The sequence below is a fragment of the Lithobates pipiens genome, unplaced genomic scaffold, assembly GCF_037356315.1.
Source record: "Lithobates pipiens isolate NorthernLeopardFrog02 unplaced genomic scaffold, aLitPip1_a1.2 Scaffold_8, whole genome shotgun sequence".
NCBI lineage: Eukaryota > Metazoa > Chordata > Amphibia > Anura > Ranidae > Lithobates > Lithobates pipiens.
In genome coordinates this window covers 397,190,470-397,206,341 of record NW_027507903.1, presented here as the reverse complement: position 1 = coordinate 397,206,341, position 15,872 = coordinate 397,190,470, and the positions used below count along the sequence as shown (strand labels likewise).

At 47.2% G+C, this 15,872-nt stretch overlaps 10 pseudogenes; all 10 read left to right on the top strand.

The window, feature by feature from the left end:
• Positions 1 to 278: 278 nt before the first annotated feature.
• On the top strand, positions 279 to 397 carry LOC143965234 (5S ribosomal RNA; annotated as a pseudogene).
• A 320-nt stretch (positions 398 to 717) lies between these two features.
• On the top strand, positions 718 to 836 carry LOC143965121 (5S ribosomal RNA; annotated as a pseudogene).
• Positions 837 to 932: 96 nt separating this feature from the next.
• LOC143965242 (5S ribosomal RNA) lies at positions 933 to 1,050 on the top strand (annotated as a pseudogene).
• Positions 1,051 to 1,154: 104 nt separating this feature from the next.
• On the top strand, positions 1,155 to 1,272 carry LOC143965392 (5S ribosomal RNA; annotated as a pseudogene).
• Positions 1,273 to 1,376: 104 nt separating this feature from the next.
• Positions 1,377 to 1,495, top strand: LOC143965391 (5S ribosomal RNA; annotated as a pseudogene).
• A 59-nt stretch (positions 1,496 to 1,554) lies between these two features.
• Positions 1,555 to 1,673, top strand: LOC143965436 (5S ribosomal RNA; annotated as a pseudogene).
• A 99-nt stretch (positions 1,674 to 1,772) lies between these two features.
• Positions 1,773 to 1,891, top strand: LOC143965280 (5S ribosomal RNA; annotated as a pseudogene).
• Positions 1,892 to 4,899: 3,008 nt separating this feature from the next.
• LOC143965526 (5S ribosomal RNA) lies at positions 4,900 to 5,019 on the top strand (annotated as a pseudogene).
• A 304-nt stretch (positions 5,020 to 5,323) lies between these two features.
• LOC143965476 (5S ribosomal RNA) lies at positions 5,324 to 5,442 on the top strand (annotated as a pseudogene).
• A 705-nt stretch (positions 5,443 to 6,147) lies between these two features.
• Positions 6,148 to 6,266, top strand: LOC143965308 (5S ribosomal RNA; annotated as a pseudogene).
• Positions 6,267 to 15,872: the final 9,606 nt, after the last annotated feature.

The following is a 15,872-nucleotide window of genomic DNA, read 5'->3' as shown; positions in this document are numbered from 1 at the left end:
CGTTTCCCAAGGTGATCATCTTGGCATTTGTCAAGAGGGTTGAAAATGGCCAGAGAGATTGCCTACAGCTACATTACCCTGAAAGCACCGATCTTGTCTGATCTTGAAGGCTAAGCAAGGTCGGGACTGGTTACTACCTGGATGAGAGACCGCCTGGGAATACCAGGTGCCGTAGGCTTTAATTTTATGTTGTTGGCGTTGACATGTTTTTTTACGCAGGATTGCCAAGGGTACCATCTTGGCGTTTGTCAAAATGGTGTAAAGTGGCTAAAGAGATAGCCTATAGCCTCATCACCCTGAAAGCGCCCGACCTCATCTGATCTCGGAGGCTGAGTAGGGTCGGGCGTGGTTAGTACTTGGGTGGGAGACCGCCTGGGAATACCAGGTGCCGTAGGCTTTTTTTTTAGGTTGTTGGCATTAACACGTTTTGTTCTGCTAGTTTCCCAAGGTGACCATCTTGGCGTTTGTCAAGAGGGTTGAAAGTGGCCGAAAAGGCTGCCTAAGGCCACATCACCCTGAAAGCGCCCAATCTCATCTAATCTCGGAGGCTCAGCAGCGTCGGGACTGGTTAGTAACTGGATGGGAGACAACCTAGGAATACAAGGTGCTGTGGACTTATCTTATGTTGTTGGCTTTGACGTGTTTTTTTTTTTTGCTTGTTTCCCAAGGTGACCATCTTGGCGTTTGTCAAGAGGGCTGAAAGTAGCTGAAGAGATTGCCTATGGCCACATCACCCTGAAAGCGTCCGATCTCATCTGATCTCGAAGGCTAAGCAGGGACGGCTCTGGTTAATATTTGGATGGGAGACCACCTGGGAATACCAGGTGCTGTAGGCTTTTATTTATGTTGTTGGCGTTGACGTTTTTTTCACTAGTTTCCCAAAGTGACCATCTTGGCGTTTGTCAAGAGGGTTGAAAGTGGCTGAAAAGATTGCCTACGGCCACATCACCCTGAAAGTGCCGATCTCATCTGATCTTGGAGGCTAAGCAGAGTCAGGCCTGGTTAGTATCTGGATGGGTGACCGCCTGGAAATACCAGGTGCCATAGGCTTTTTTTTTTTTAAAGTTGTTAACGTTGATGTGTTTTTTTTCACTAGTTTCCCAAGGTGACCATCTTGGCATTTGTCAAGAGGGTGGAAAGTTGCCAAAGAGATTGCCTACGGCCACATCACCCTGAAAGCACAAATCTCATTTGATCTTAAAGGCTATGCTGGGTTGGGCCTGGTCAGTACCTGGATGGGCGACCGTCTGGGAATACCAGGTGCCCTAGGCTTTTTTTTTTAGGTTGTTGGCATTGACGTGATTTTTTTTTCTGCTAGTTTCCCAAAGTGACCATCTTAGCATTTGTCAAGAGGGTTGAAAGTGGCCAAAGAGATTGCCTACGGCCTCAAAACCCTGAAAGCACCCAATCTCATCTGATCTTGAAGACTAAGCAGGGTAAGGCCAAGTTGGTACCTGGATGGGAGACTGCCTGGGAATACCAGGTGCCGTAAGCTTTTTCCCAAGGTGACCATCTTGGCGTTTGTTAAGAGGGTTGAAAGTGGCAGAAGAGATTGCCTACAGCTACATCACCCTGAAGGCGCCCGATTTCGTCTCATCTCGGAGGCTAAGCAGGGTTGGGACTGGTTAGTACCTGGATGGGAGTGCATCTGGGAATACCAGGTGATGTAGGCTTTTTTTTATGTTGTTGGCGTTGATGTGTTTTTTTTTGCTTATTTCCCAAGGTGACCATCTTGGCGTTTGTCAAGAGGGTTGAAAGTGGGCGAAAAGATTGCCTACGGCCTCATCACCTTGAAAGCGCCCAATCTTGTCTGATCTCGGAGGCTAAGCAGGGTCGGGTCTGGTTAGTACCTGGATGGGAGACCGGCTGGGAATACCAGGTGCCATGGGCTTTTATTTATGTTGTTGGTGTTGATGTGTTTTTTTTCGCTAGTTTCCAAAGGAGACCATCTTGGCTTTTGTCAAGAGGGTTGAAAGCGTCCAAAGAGATTGAATATGGCCTCATCACCCTAAAAGCACTCTGATCTCGTCTGATCTCAGAGTCTAAGTAAGGTCGGGCCTGGTTAGTACTCTGCCTGAGAATACAGGTGCCGTAGGCTTTTTTTATGTTGTTGTTGTGTTTTTTTGCGCTCGTTTCCCAAGGTGACGATCTTGGCGTTTGTCAAGAGGGTTGAAAGTGGCTGAAGAGATTGCCTATGGCCACATCACCTACATGGTCTACTGGTCACATGTGTTGAATTCCTCCGAGATCCATGACTCATTCATTTTTAGAAATGTGAGGTAGTTAACCCTGTCGTGAGCTAGGCGAGTACGCTTATCGGTCACGATCCCCCCTGCTGCGCTGAACGTCCTTTCGGACAGGACACTGGACGAGGGGCAAGCCAACAGTTCGATTGCAAATTGGGCAAGCTCTGGCCAGAGGTCAAGCCTGCCCACCCAGTAGTCCAGGGGTTCATCACTCCTCAGAGCGTCCACATCGGCCGTTAACCCGATGTAGTCGGACACCTGACGGTCTAGGCGTAAGTAGGTTGTTGTGACTGATTAGCAGACTGTACGTCAGTCCCTATACTGATGAAGGACTGCTGCAGTATAGGGCAGCGGTCAGCAGTAGTGCACCTCAACCCTATGTATTGTGGACCTATACCAGTCCTTACAGAATAGCAGACTGTACCTCACTCAACCCTATGTACTGTAGCACCCTAGACCAAGTTACCAGTCCTTATAAGGACCTTTGTGGAACAAGTAGGTTGTTGTGACTGATTAGCAGACTGTATGTCAGTCCCTATACTGATGAAGGACTGCTGCAGTATAGGGCAGCGGTCAGCAGTAGTGCACCTCAACCCTATGTATTGTGGACCTATACCAGTCCTTACAGAATAACAGACTGTACCTCACTCAAACCTATGTACTGTAGCACCCTAGAACAAGTTACCAGTCCTTATAAGGACCTTTGTGGAACAAGTAGGTTGTGACTGATTAGCAGACTGCAGCAGAAGGGCAGCAGTCAAGTATAATATTCTTTCTATATTTGGAAGAAAGAATATTATACGTGTACAAGCCTATTACCCTACCAGTCCTGAAAAGAACCTTTGTGGACCTAATAGTGGTAACAGCCACTGATTAAACTGACCCTCACTGCCTCACACACAGCTTCCTGCCTGTCCCTATATAAACTGACAAAGCAGAGGCTGCTGGAACAATAACTTGAATAGCACTTTTGTGGACCTGATAGTAACAGCTAATGATTAAACTGACTGTCCCTGCAGCACACACCGTCCTGTCCCTTTCTCTACTGACAAAAGACACTCAGGCTGCTGCAACAATCACTAGCACAGCACTGCCTCAAACCTATATCCTGAACTACACCTAACACCTATACCAGTCCTGAAAAGAACTTTTGGGTACCAAATAGCTAGCAATTTGGGTCACTGCAAACTCTCCCTGCTCCACACAACAACCTCTCCCTATAGTGACATACGAAAGAATGTAAAATGGCCACCGGATCGGGTCTATTTATAAGTTAGGGGGAATGTCCAAGTGTCCATGTGCTGTAATGTCTCAATCGGCTGTCCTGTACCCCATGATGGATGTGTCATCATAGTTCTTTTACACAGTAAACACGGAATTCCGCCGGGCGAATGGCGGCAATAGTCCGCCGATCGGGCGGACGGCGAACAGCCGAAATTCGCCGCGAAACGACCACCGAACTGTTTGGCCATCCCTACTTCCTTGTACAAAAAAGCACACCGTACTATATGCCCGTACCCTCCTGTTTGAAGAGGTTGAGCGGTGTCATATTTTTGGGTCTCGCAGCGAGTTGCTGGTATTAGTGCTGGTGTCAGTGCTCTCTTTCTCGGTGCTGGCTCAAGCACAGGTTGGCACACTGGGACACTGGCAGAGGACTGTGCTGCCCTGACTGTGGCACTGATCATCTACTGCCCCCCCTTCATAGCCTGGCCTGACCTTGCCTCTCCTCCGTGGCCTTCATGCGCTCCTGAATTGTCAAAATTTCACAGATAAAAAAAGCTTGTCGTCGATCCCAGATTCACTTAAAGTGGTTTGGTACCTAAAAATGAAAGTTCATGTTATTAAAATCAACAGATAGCATACTTACCTAAACGAACCCTGAAAAAAAAAAATATCATTTCCTTACCTTTTATTTCTGATGTTTCAGCTGACTTCCTGGTTGTCCTCCCGTGGGAGTAGGTGTGGCTATCGTCCTCGCAATGGTCCCTGGGAAATTTCCCAAGAATCCATGGGGGACAATGAAAGTTTTTCTTTCCTTGTCACTGCTCTCACTGAGCATGTGCAAGATGGAGCGGAGCATGCTGGGAGCCAGACGTCATCATATACCAGGAAGTAAATGCCTGTGGGCTTCAGACGCCCACAGTTAAAATGGAAAATGCCAGGGCAGGTTTTTATAAGTCATCCTGAGGAAAAGATTCGTGGCGCCGGGGGTCAAATAAACGCCGGACGTGGATGCCAATCGAAGGTAGCACTCACCCACCAGTGAGACAGGTAAGAAAAAAATAAAAAAAGAGTGGAATCCCGCTTTAATACTTTTGTTATGTCAGTGTCCATGTTATGGGACTATGTGTGCACAGCTAGTAAGTATTTTATGGCTGAAAATATGACCTGGAGGTTTTTAAGGTTCGCTTGCCATTAAAGTCAATGGGGTCCACCTTGTCTTATGGTCACGTTCGCGGTTCGTGAAACGTCCCGTCGGAAGTTCGTCCATCACTACTGGTTAGTACCTGGATGGGAGACCGCCTGGGAATGCCAGGTGCCGTAGGTTTTTTTTTTATGTTGTTAGCATTGACGTGTTTTTTTTTTTTTCTCTAGTTTCCCAAAGTGACCATCTTGGCATTTGTCAAGAGGGTTGAAAGTGGCCAAAGAGATTGTCTATAGCCTCATCACCCTGAAAGCGCCCCAATCTCGTCTGATCTCGGAGGTTTAGCAGGATCAGGCCTGGATAGTACCTGGATGGGAGTCCACCTGGGAATACCAGGTGCCGTAGGCTTTTCTTTAATGTTGTTGGCATTGATGTGTTTTTTTTCCACTAGTTTCCCAAGGTGACCATCTTGATGTTTGTCAAGAGGATTGAAAGTGGCCAAGAGATTGCCTACGGCCACATCACCCTGAAAGCGCCCAATCTTATCTGATCTCGGAGACTAAGCAGGAAGGCCTGTTTAGTACCTGGGTGGGAGACCGCCTGAGAATACCAGGTGTCGTAGGCTTTTTATGTTGTTGTGTTTTTTTTCGCTAGTTTCCCAAGGTGACCATCTTGACTTTGGTCAAGAGGGTTAAAAGTGGCAGAAGAGATTTCCTATGGCCACATCACCCTGAAAGCGCCCGATCTTGTGTGATCTCGGAGGCTAAGCAGGGTTGGGACTGGTTAATACCTCGATGCGAGTCCGTCTGGGAGTACCAGGTGCTGTAGGCTTTTTTTTTTTTATCTAGTTGGCGTTGACTTTTTTTTCGCTACTTTCCCAAGGTGACCATCTTGGCGTTTGTCAAGAGGTTTGAGGGTGCCCAAAGAGATTCCGTACGGCCACATCACCATGAAAGCGCCTAATCTCATCTGAGGCCTGATTAGTACCTCGATTGGAGACTGCCTGGGAATACCAGGTGCTGTAGGCTTTTTTTTTTTGTGTTGACTTTTTTTTTTCCCTGGTTTCACAAGGTTACCATCTTGGCATATGTCAAGAGGGTTGAGGGTGCCCAAAGAGATTGCCTACGGCCAAATCACCCTGAAAGTGCCCGAACTCGGAGGCTAAGCAGGGTCATGCCTGGTTAGTACCTGGTTTGGAGACCGCCTGGGAATACCAAGTGCCATAGGCTTTTCTTTTGGCGTTGACTTGTTATTTTCACTTGTTTCCCAAGGTAACCATCTTGCCATTTGTCAAGAGGGTTGAGGGTGCCCAAAGAGATCTTCCAAGGTCACATCACCCTGAAAGCACCCAATCTTGTCTGATCTCGGAGACTGAGCAGGGTCGGGCCTCATTAGTAGCTGGATGGGAGACCGCCTGGGAATACCAGGTGCCGTAGGATTCTTTTTTTTATTATTAGTGTTGACTTATTTTTTTCCCTTGTTTCCCAAGGTGACCATCTTGGCGTATGTCGAGTGTTGAGGATGCTCAAAAAGATTGCCTACGGCCACATCACCCTGAAAGCACCCAATCTCGTCTGATCTTGTAGGCAAAGCAGGGTCGGGCCTGGTTAAGACCTGTATGGGAGATCGACTGGGAATACCAGGTGCCGTAGGCTTCTTTTTTTTGGCGTTGACAATTTTTTCCCTTGTTTCCCAGGGTGACCATCTTGGTGTTTGTCAAGAGGGTTGAGGGTGCCCAAATAGATTGCCTACAACCACATCACCCTGAAAACGCCTGACCTCGGAGGCTAAGCAGGGTTGGGTATGGTCAGTACCTGGATGGGAGACCGCTTGGGAATACCAGGTGCTGGTGGCTTCTTCTTTTTTTTTTGGCGTTGACTTGTTTTTTTCCCTTGTTTCCCAGGGTGCCCATCTTGGCGTTTGTCAAGAGGGTTGAGGGTGCCCAAAAAGATTGCCTAAGGCCACATCACCCTGAAAGCGCCCAATTTAGTCTGTGTGAAGGATCCAATCCCACACTCCAATTGAGTGCTTTCGTCATATACAGTTTCCTCCCAGCCTAAATATAGATATCAGATATTCCACCCACTCACAAGCACAAAACAAGACGACACTTGCTTAGCTGCTCAACATGGACTGATTTATTAGAACCAAAATAACAAGTATTTATAATGCAGTAGAAGACTAAAACCTAACCTAATTAGCATGAGCTAATTATCTAATCATTGACCCAGACTAGTTGTCTGAGAGATAGGACTTTTCAGGGTAAGACTATCTCCTAGCTCACTGATTGACTATTCAATACACATTACCATAAACATAAACACAGGGTTAATTAGCACAAACAATGTGTGGAATACTCTTACAAGCCAAACTAGACTCATTTACACAACAGACAGGTGGCTGGAGTTGATGACATTAGCATCTAACAGTTTGTGTCCCAACAGTGTGGTTCAGTCTATTGCTAATATGGCAAATACATATCCAGAATCTGTGCGTCTTGGGGGGGGACATGGATCTGAATCCATGTAACACCACCTCAGGGGTCTCCAGGCATACAGCTCACAACGAGCACCGTTCCCCCAAATTCCAGGGCCCATAATCGCAAAGGCAAGAGGCTCGCATTCTGTCCCCTCCAGGGGCCTCTGTCCCAGCTAGGTCTGTCACATTTCTCCCCTTTCAGCAGGAGACTAACACAGGAGGAGACCCCAAACAGGTTGACTCCGAAGTTAGTCAATGATTCCAGTGCCCAATGCCGATATTCACACAGCACCCCAAACAAATCGGTCCAAACAGAGTATTCCTCACCCAGCCAACCTCTGCCTCTCTCAGAGAACATATCCGCCGCTGGGGAGAGGCCTGGACTGACCCTTCTCCCTCGAGTTTTTTCAGCCGCTGGAGAGAAGACAGGGTGACTGGGCTCACTCCATCAAGTTGTTGGGGATCTGGGCCGACCGCCCAGCATCCCTGGGGTATACAAGTGGAGACTGAAATTCCATCCATCGATATCAGCTCAAGCTGCAGTTGTTTGTAGGGGCTGGTAGCATTCTGTCCTGTTAGCACTTCAGCTGAGGACCCCACATCATCCACTCCAGCTGACTTTTGGGGAGTCAGGCTAACCGCCCCGGCTCTCTGGAACTCTGCAGCCATTACCAGTGGTGGGCAGAGGTTGGTAGCACTGTGCCCGATTGCCAGCGCTTTTAGCTGGGTTGGTGTCATCATTCTGGGGCGCCGTCTGCTGTTGGAATTCCCTTTCACTGGTATTGTCTACCAGGTGCATGAACCCTTGTTGGGGAGGGAAAATGTCTGCTTCTCCTCCCTTCATCTCTGAAATCCACTGGGAGAGAGGGACCATCACCTTCTCACCTTGGGCCTCCGAAACTCCCAAGGGTTTGGAGCAGGGGTCTGCAGTACTCTGTCCTGCTGCAAGTACTTGAGCAGGTGATGCGTAATCTATGACATCCTCTGATGAACAGTCCATTAAGTCCATACATTCTGTAATCTGTGGCTGGAGAGATGAGCCTACTGCCCCATTGCTGCCGATGCTGGGCAGAGTTTGATAGCACTCTGCCCTGTTGCCAGAACTTCTGCTGGGGGCACCAAATCATCTGCTTCGGCTAACTGTTGGAGCAGGAGGCTGCATTACTCCACTCCCAAACTGTATAGCTGCCATTGGAGAGGTGAGCTGGCTGCTTCCCTTTCCGTTCCCTCATCCGGCTGCTGGAATGACATGTCTGTGGTACTTTCTCCCAGGTGCACAGATCTTTGCTGGGGAGGAAAGACCACTTTTTCCACCCTGGCCGATTGTTGAGGAAGGACAACAAACATCTCCTCTCCCTTCTCCCCCTGTATCTGCTGCTGGGAAGTGATTACCACCTTCTCATCCTGAGCCTCCAGAACGGCCACAGGTGTGGGGCAGAGGTCTTGAACCATCTGTCTGGGGACCAGGACTTCAGTTGGGGAAGTTCCTTTTAATTCCACAGATACTGCTATTGGTGCTTGGCAGAGCACAGTGAAGTTTGGCCCTAATACCAGCTCTTCTGCGGGAGGCTCATCAGGTACTTCTTCCTCAGCAGAAAAGTCTATCCCCAGACACCAGTTGCAGAGACAGGGGATTTGATAGAGTTTCACCATCTCCTGTCCATGGAACCCAGAAGATGCTATCAGTGCTGAGCAGAGGTTAGCAGAGCTCTGCCCTGTTGTCAGCACTTCAGCTTTGGGGAGGGCAATCTCCAGATTTTCCACTGCCGGTTCTCCGGCATGCTACTGGACAGGTACATTCCTCCATCCAAGATCAGCCCATGCAGAAATAGGATCGTCAAGGTCAGTCAGCACTTGCTGCATCCGCCATAAGAACTCTGCGTCCATAGCTGCGGGGGCAGGTTGGCAAAGCACACTGTTACTCTGTCACATTGCCGACACTTCAGCCAGGATTTCAGAGTTGTCAACAGGTATTTCCTGATAGTCCCAGGCAAAGAGAGCCCAGCCATGGCACTGAGCAGAGTCTAGCAGCTGTCTGTAGGCGATCTCCAGCTCCCATTCCTGAATGGCCAGAAACTCTATATCTTCCAGTGCCCAGTGCACTTCCGAGACGTTTAGTAGCCCTTTTCTGAAATCCATGATTTCATCCAACCGCCACTCCAAATCACTCCCAAAGTTAGAGTCCCCTGTCTGCTTCACATACAACAGTCCCAGGCCGCCGTAGCTTAAGCCTTCCATTGGGCTGTCGTCCGCTATCCAGGGATATGCTTGGGATACATGCCATTGGAGGGCTCTCTAACTCTCATCCAGCTTCATCTCTGCCCAGACCAGCCTGCATAATTCAGCTGTTTGCTCCTTGTGCGTTTTTTCTCCTAAAAACAGCACCCTCAATCCATACTGCGACCAGTACCTTTCCTGGTTGGAGGGGAGAACTTTTCCCTGGTGACGCTGCTCATGGGCTAGCGCTTCCTTCCAGAGTTCGCAGCGAATAGAATCAAACCATTCCAGCAGGACCTGCTCTGAAACTGGTCCTCTGTGCTGTAGACGACACTTGCTTAGATGCTCACATGGACTGATTTATTAGAACCAAAATGACAAGTATTTATAATGCAGTAGAAGACTAAAATCAAACCGAATTAGCAAAGCATGAGCTAATTATCTAATCATTGACCCAGACTAGTTGTCTGAGAGATGGGACTTTTCAGGGTAAGACTTTGTCTCCTAGCTCACTGATTGACTATTCAATACACATTACCATAAACACAGGGTTAATTAGCACAAACAACAATGTGTGGAATACTCTTACAAGCCAAACTAGACTCATTTACACAACAGACAGGTGGTTGGAGTTGATGACATTAGTATCTAACAGTTTGTGCCCCAACAGTGTGATTCAGTCTATTGCTAATATGGCAAATACATATCCAGAGTCTGTGTGTCTTGGGGGGGGGGGGGGGGGGGGACATAGATCTGAATCCAAGTAACACCACTTCAGGGGTCCCCAGACATACAGCTCACAAATGCCAGAGCCCATAATTACAAGGCAAGAGGCTCGCATTCTGTCCCCCTCCAACACCCTCTGTCCCGGCTAGGTCTGTCACAGTCTGATTTTGGAGGCTAAGCAGGGTACATATAGAAGAGAATTATGCGTGTGTGTATTTTTTTTTTTTTTATCAGGGCTGCTACTAATTAAAATTCTTGTGTTCGATCAATTGTTTTTTTAATCGATTAAGCGACTAATTTGGATTAATTATAATGCACATACTACTACACCCAACTACTTTTAGCTGATCTCCTTGCATTGCAACTCTGCATTAGTCAGTGAAAAATGTGGTATACACTATATACAATCACCCGACACCAGTTAGTTTCCACAATCCATGACTTAACTTCACAGTTCACACAAATATGTTTTAAATTCAAACTGTAGCACTGACGCAAGTAATTGTTTTTCCACAGTAGCGTGACAATCCCTCCACCTCCGGTCTAACGAATCAATCCCATCTTATGGCATGGACCCCTGTGCAAACAGGTGGTCATGCAGGCGGATATCAAAAGGGTTAACACGGACCATAAACTTCTGTCACGTTTCCTTAGATCTCAGCAAGGACGCCAGGTTATGGGTAGAAAGAAAAGATCTAAGTGCTCACCGCTTGAGTATAAGATTTAATTTTTGTGTTCAAACACAAACTACTCACATAAAGATGATAAAAACACAGCATGTAAAGCTGACAATCGTGTTAGTTCCGTAGGGCAGCAGCAGGTGACGTCATGTGTAGCTGGACTCCTCCCCCCCTTCCCTAGAAGACAGAGGCACCTTCCTCTTCATGTTACATGCTCCCTGGAGCCCCTCAACCCATCTGGTTGAGAATTCTGGGTCACATCCTCCTTTTAGACCATGGCAGGGCAACACTCTGCCATATATACCCCCCCCCCGTTTTGCCCCCAGAGGGGGCGTAACACACCAGCCAAACCTCTTCAAAATGGCACCTCTGCGCCAGTTACCACCAACAACGGCCAAACCAGGTAACTTTCCCTATGCCCCCCTGCTACACTGACCTGGGTACTAAAAGACACCCCAGTGACTTTTACGGGTGCACTTCCAAAAACTCCATCTGCCCATTTTCCTTGGGGCCGCACATTCAAACACTTTAACACTAAGGGACTTACCAAGGACTTGGATATTGTTTCTCAATCTTTTTTCTCTTTACTTCTAAAGTGGTCACATTTTTAAACACCCTTTTAGCCATAAGTGTGGGCACTTTTATTTGGGAATTGAACTCTTTTAATGACACCTTGTTAAGCTTTAGGCCAGTGTCCTCATACCTTTTACTCTTGCAACTTGGGAGGCTCCTGGACCTCTGGAAATCCTTCCCAGAATTACACTCCTGAACCTGTAGGGGACCCAATTCTACTGCACCTATTCCCTCTTCTGCATCTGTCATACCATTCATCTTCCTGTATTTTTTAAGATTAAGAGCAACCATGTGACCTTGACTATCAGGTCTTCCCTTATTTTTGTTGTTACCTGCGCTAACCCAAACATTTACCAGTGTGTTGTACTTTTCCTCATTGTCCGAAGAATCACCACATTTATCAGAACTCTTTTCACCAATGTTCTGCAAGGCAGTGTCTGTAGGAAAATCGCACAAAGTGGAGTGGTCGTCTACCATGGCAACGTCACTAACCATCAACTCCCATGCTACACGACGCCCCTCCAGCAAACTTTCCTGATACCTGATCCTCACTAACCAATTTCACCTTTGGATTGATGGCCCCAAACACATCACATATACTTGTACCCTCTGGCACTTCCGCCCAGATTTCTGTCCTGTCCAACAGTACTCCACAGTGCCTCTCATACACAACCTCTGTATGACGCAATCCAGCACACTGTGAGACAATTTTCCATAACAACAACAATTGCATTACATGCTTCCAAAATTGCAGAGATTGCGATAGTACAGCCTGTAATATCCAGCTCCATTTATGCATACCCCATGGTACAAGGTCTTCAAGCGCAGGACAGGGGGGCAGGACATACACCGGCTGTACACTCCAACATTCTAACATTTCTCTCAGCATATCTGTCATAAAAAGACACTGTGATTCTACACTCAAGATCTTCCTGGGGGTCCTTAATGGTCCTTGGGATGTGGAAAGACTGATTAGAGGTGCTGCTTCTTAAAGGGGCTTCCTCCCCACTAGAGGTATCCAACGCAATAACCTGGTGCTCTCCTAGAGCGCAGCCAGGTGCGGGATTCACCACAAAACTCTCAGGCGTCAATGATCTGTTCCAGGTATTTTCTATGGATAACATTAGTTTGGTATACCACACCAATTACTCCTTTATGGGTGGTGGGCACAACCTCTGCTATGTGCTCAATCTCTCTTGGCCCTTCCATCTCCTGAGGAATATCCTCTGCAACAGCAGCAAGCGAGTCCTGGTCCAAAAGCTGCTCTGCAGTCCCTCCATTAATCACAGCAGAAATTGTGTCCGCTCCATTGTTACACATTGAGATTTCTTTCATTAAAGCCAACAGTCTTGTTGCCCCTCTGTCCCAGTCTACTTTCTCTGGGCTCCCATCAGAGGTACCACGCAATACCGCTCCAACTGCCAAAGGAGACACAGGATAGAGTGGCTCCACATCAGACACATTGCACATTTCACTTTTGTTTAAACTAACCTGTGGCAAAACATTTTTAAACACAGCAGGCTGCAATACCATAACTTCACCACCTTGCTCGGGTGGCGCTTCATTAAACTCATGAAGCCTTTTGCTGTCAGCAGTGACAGACCGCAGTAACTCATTATCACCACAAGTAATTTCAGACATTTTAGTTTTACCAATTGACGCATTATCACCAAGGTCAAGTACCCTCTTATCCATCAGAGTGGCACCACAGTTGTCCTGGGCAACCTCTGGCTCCAACACACAGAGCTCCCTTGAGGTTTCTAGGGACACCTCTGCGGCACTACCTGTGGTTACCATGGGAGACACCAAATTATCAACATTGTCAGTAATACACTTTTCAACATCATCATTATCTGCCTTCCTGCCTTGTATAAGCTGCGTTGGCACATTAACAGTTTGAGATGGTAGGATATTTAGTACATTGCATTTCACCTCATGTGAAACACAGTTGTCCTGGGAAACCCTGAGCTCAGACACCATGAGCTCCTGGACAGTCTGCAGGGACACCTCTGCTACACCTGCCATGGTTGCCAGGGGCAACAGTACATATTTAAAGGGGGCTGCACATACAGGAGTTCTTCCAAGAAGTGGGGTTCTTTAAATAAGTGGCACTTCTGCTCTTGCACCATCCATCTGAACATTTTCTTCTCTCTTCACAGGTAAATCTGTGTTTATACCCCCATCTACTTCAAACTGAACATTGACTGACTGCTCACATGCATATTTGGTAAATCTGCATTTATACCCCCATCTACTTCAAGCTGAACATTGACTGACTGCTCACATGCATATTTGGTAAATCTGCGTTTATACCCCCATTTACTTCAATCTGAACATTGACTGTCTGCTCACATGCATATTTGGTAAATCTGTTTGTCGCCACTAGGGATGAGCCGAACACCCCCCGGTTCGGTTCGCACCAGAACTTTCGAACGGACCCCAAATTCGAACGAACTTTAGAACCCCATTGAAGTCTATGGGACTCAAACGTTCAAAATGAAAAGTGCTAATTTTAATGGCTAATATGCAAGATACTGTCCTAAAAAGGGTTTGGGGACCTGGCTCCTGCCCCAGGGGACATGGGTCAATGCCTAAAATGTTTTTAAAAATGGCCGTTTTGGCGGGAGCATTGATTTTAATGACGATTAAAGTGAAAAAAAAAAAGTGAAATATTCCTTTAAATATGGTGCCTGGGGGGTGTCTGTAGTATGCCTGTGAAGTGCCACGTGTTTCCCGTGTTTAGAACAGTCCCTGCACAAAATGACATTAAACGGAAATAACACCATTTAAAACTGCTTGCGGTTTTAATGTTATATCTGGTTCCTGCAATATGGTTGAAAATCATTGAGAAAAATGGCATGGGTAGCCCTCCCTGCCCATTACCAGCCTATTTGGGTCTTGTACGCATATTAAGGGGAACCCTGTACCCATATTAAAAAAAGGAAATGCGTGTGGCCCCCAGGCCCTATATACTCAGAACAGCAGTATACAGGCGGTGCAAACAAGATGGGGACTGTGTAGGTTTGTTGTGTTAAGTTGAATCTGTTTGTAATTTTCAACTGGTACATTTTTAAAGTGTAGCTCCAGTCAAAAAAACAATTTTTAAGCTTTTTGGAAAACATAGGGAAGGGTTATCACCCCTGTATAATTTGTTTTGTCGTCCATCTTTTTTCATCTCACTTGCTGTTGTCTCCTTCCGTTTGCAAGTAGGAGATGTTTGTAAGTTGGATGTTTGAAAGTAGGGGCCTGCCCTATATGCTCTGCAGAAATGGCGGAACAAGGTGTTGGTTTTGCCACAACATTGTAAGCCCTCAAAGTGACTCTTGGTGGGCGCTGGAGCGCCCTGCTGTGAACGATTATATCAAGAATTGTAATTACATGCCATTGTTGAACAGTGGTAGAAAAACTGACCTTTGGTGGTTGTGGTGCTGGTGCCACAACACTATAAGTCCTCACAGTTACTCTGGGTGGGCACAGGAACGGGCCCTCCTGTGAAATATTATATCAAGAATTGTAATTACATGTCCCTGTTAGGCAGGGGCAGAAAAATTGGGCCTTAGGCACTGGTGCTGGTGCCACCACACTGCAACCTCTGCCATATACTCTAGTTTTATTGCAGGAATTAGCCCTGCTGCAAAGCATTGCATCAAAAATTGTAATTAAACGCCCCTGTTAAACAGGGGCAGAAAAATTGGGCCTTAGGCACTGGTGCTGGTGCCACCACACTGCAACCTCTCCCATATACTCTTGTTTGATTGCAGGAATTAGCCCTGCTGCAAAGCATTGCATCAAAAATTGTACTTAAACGCCCCTGTTAAACAGGGGCAGAAAAATTGGGCTGATGGCATCAACCAGAACCAGAAATGTTCTTCCAACATATCAGCGGAGGAGGAAGATAGGATAGACAATCAACATAACAGGACAGTCACTCAGCATCAGCATAGGCAGTCTTGAAGGGATGTGATATTTCAAAAAAAATTATTCTGTTACATCAGCTTCAGGTGCTTGGTAGCTGTGGGTGATCCAAGACTGATTCATCTTGATGAAGGTCAGTCGATCAACTGATTCGGTGGACAGGCGCACCCTGTGATCGGTAACAAAGCCACCAGCAGCACTGAAGGTGCGTTCCGAAAGAACGCTGGATGCAGGACAGGCCAGTAGCTCAATTGCATACTGTGCAAGCTCTGGCCAGTGATCCATCCTCAAGACCCAGTAAGCCAGAGGATTTTCGGTGGGAAAGGTGTCCAAGTCTGACCTTGCCCCTAGGTATTCCTGCACCATGTAAATCAGACGCTGGCGATGGGTGCTGGAACCGATCATACCTTGGGGCTGCGGACTAAAAAATTGTCTGAAAGCATCAGTCAGACGGCCACCTTCTCCACCGCTCCTTCTGACCGATGCCTCAGCAACACGTTGTCCAGGACCAGGAGTTTGTAACCTCCCAGTCTCTGGGAACACGTTGCACAGACCTTTCTGCAAGGCCTCCCGGAGATGTCTCATCCTCTGCTCCCTCTGCGATGGCAAGATAAGGTCGGCAACCTTACCCTTGTACAGTGGATCAAGGAGAGTGGCCAGCCAGTAATGGTC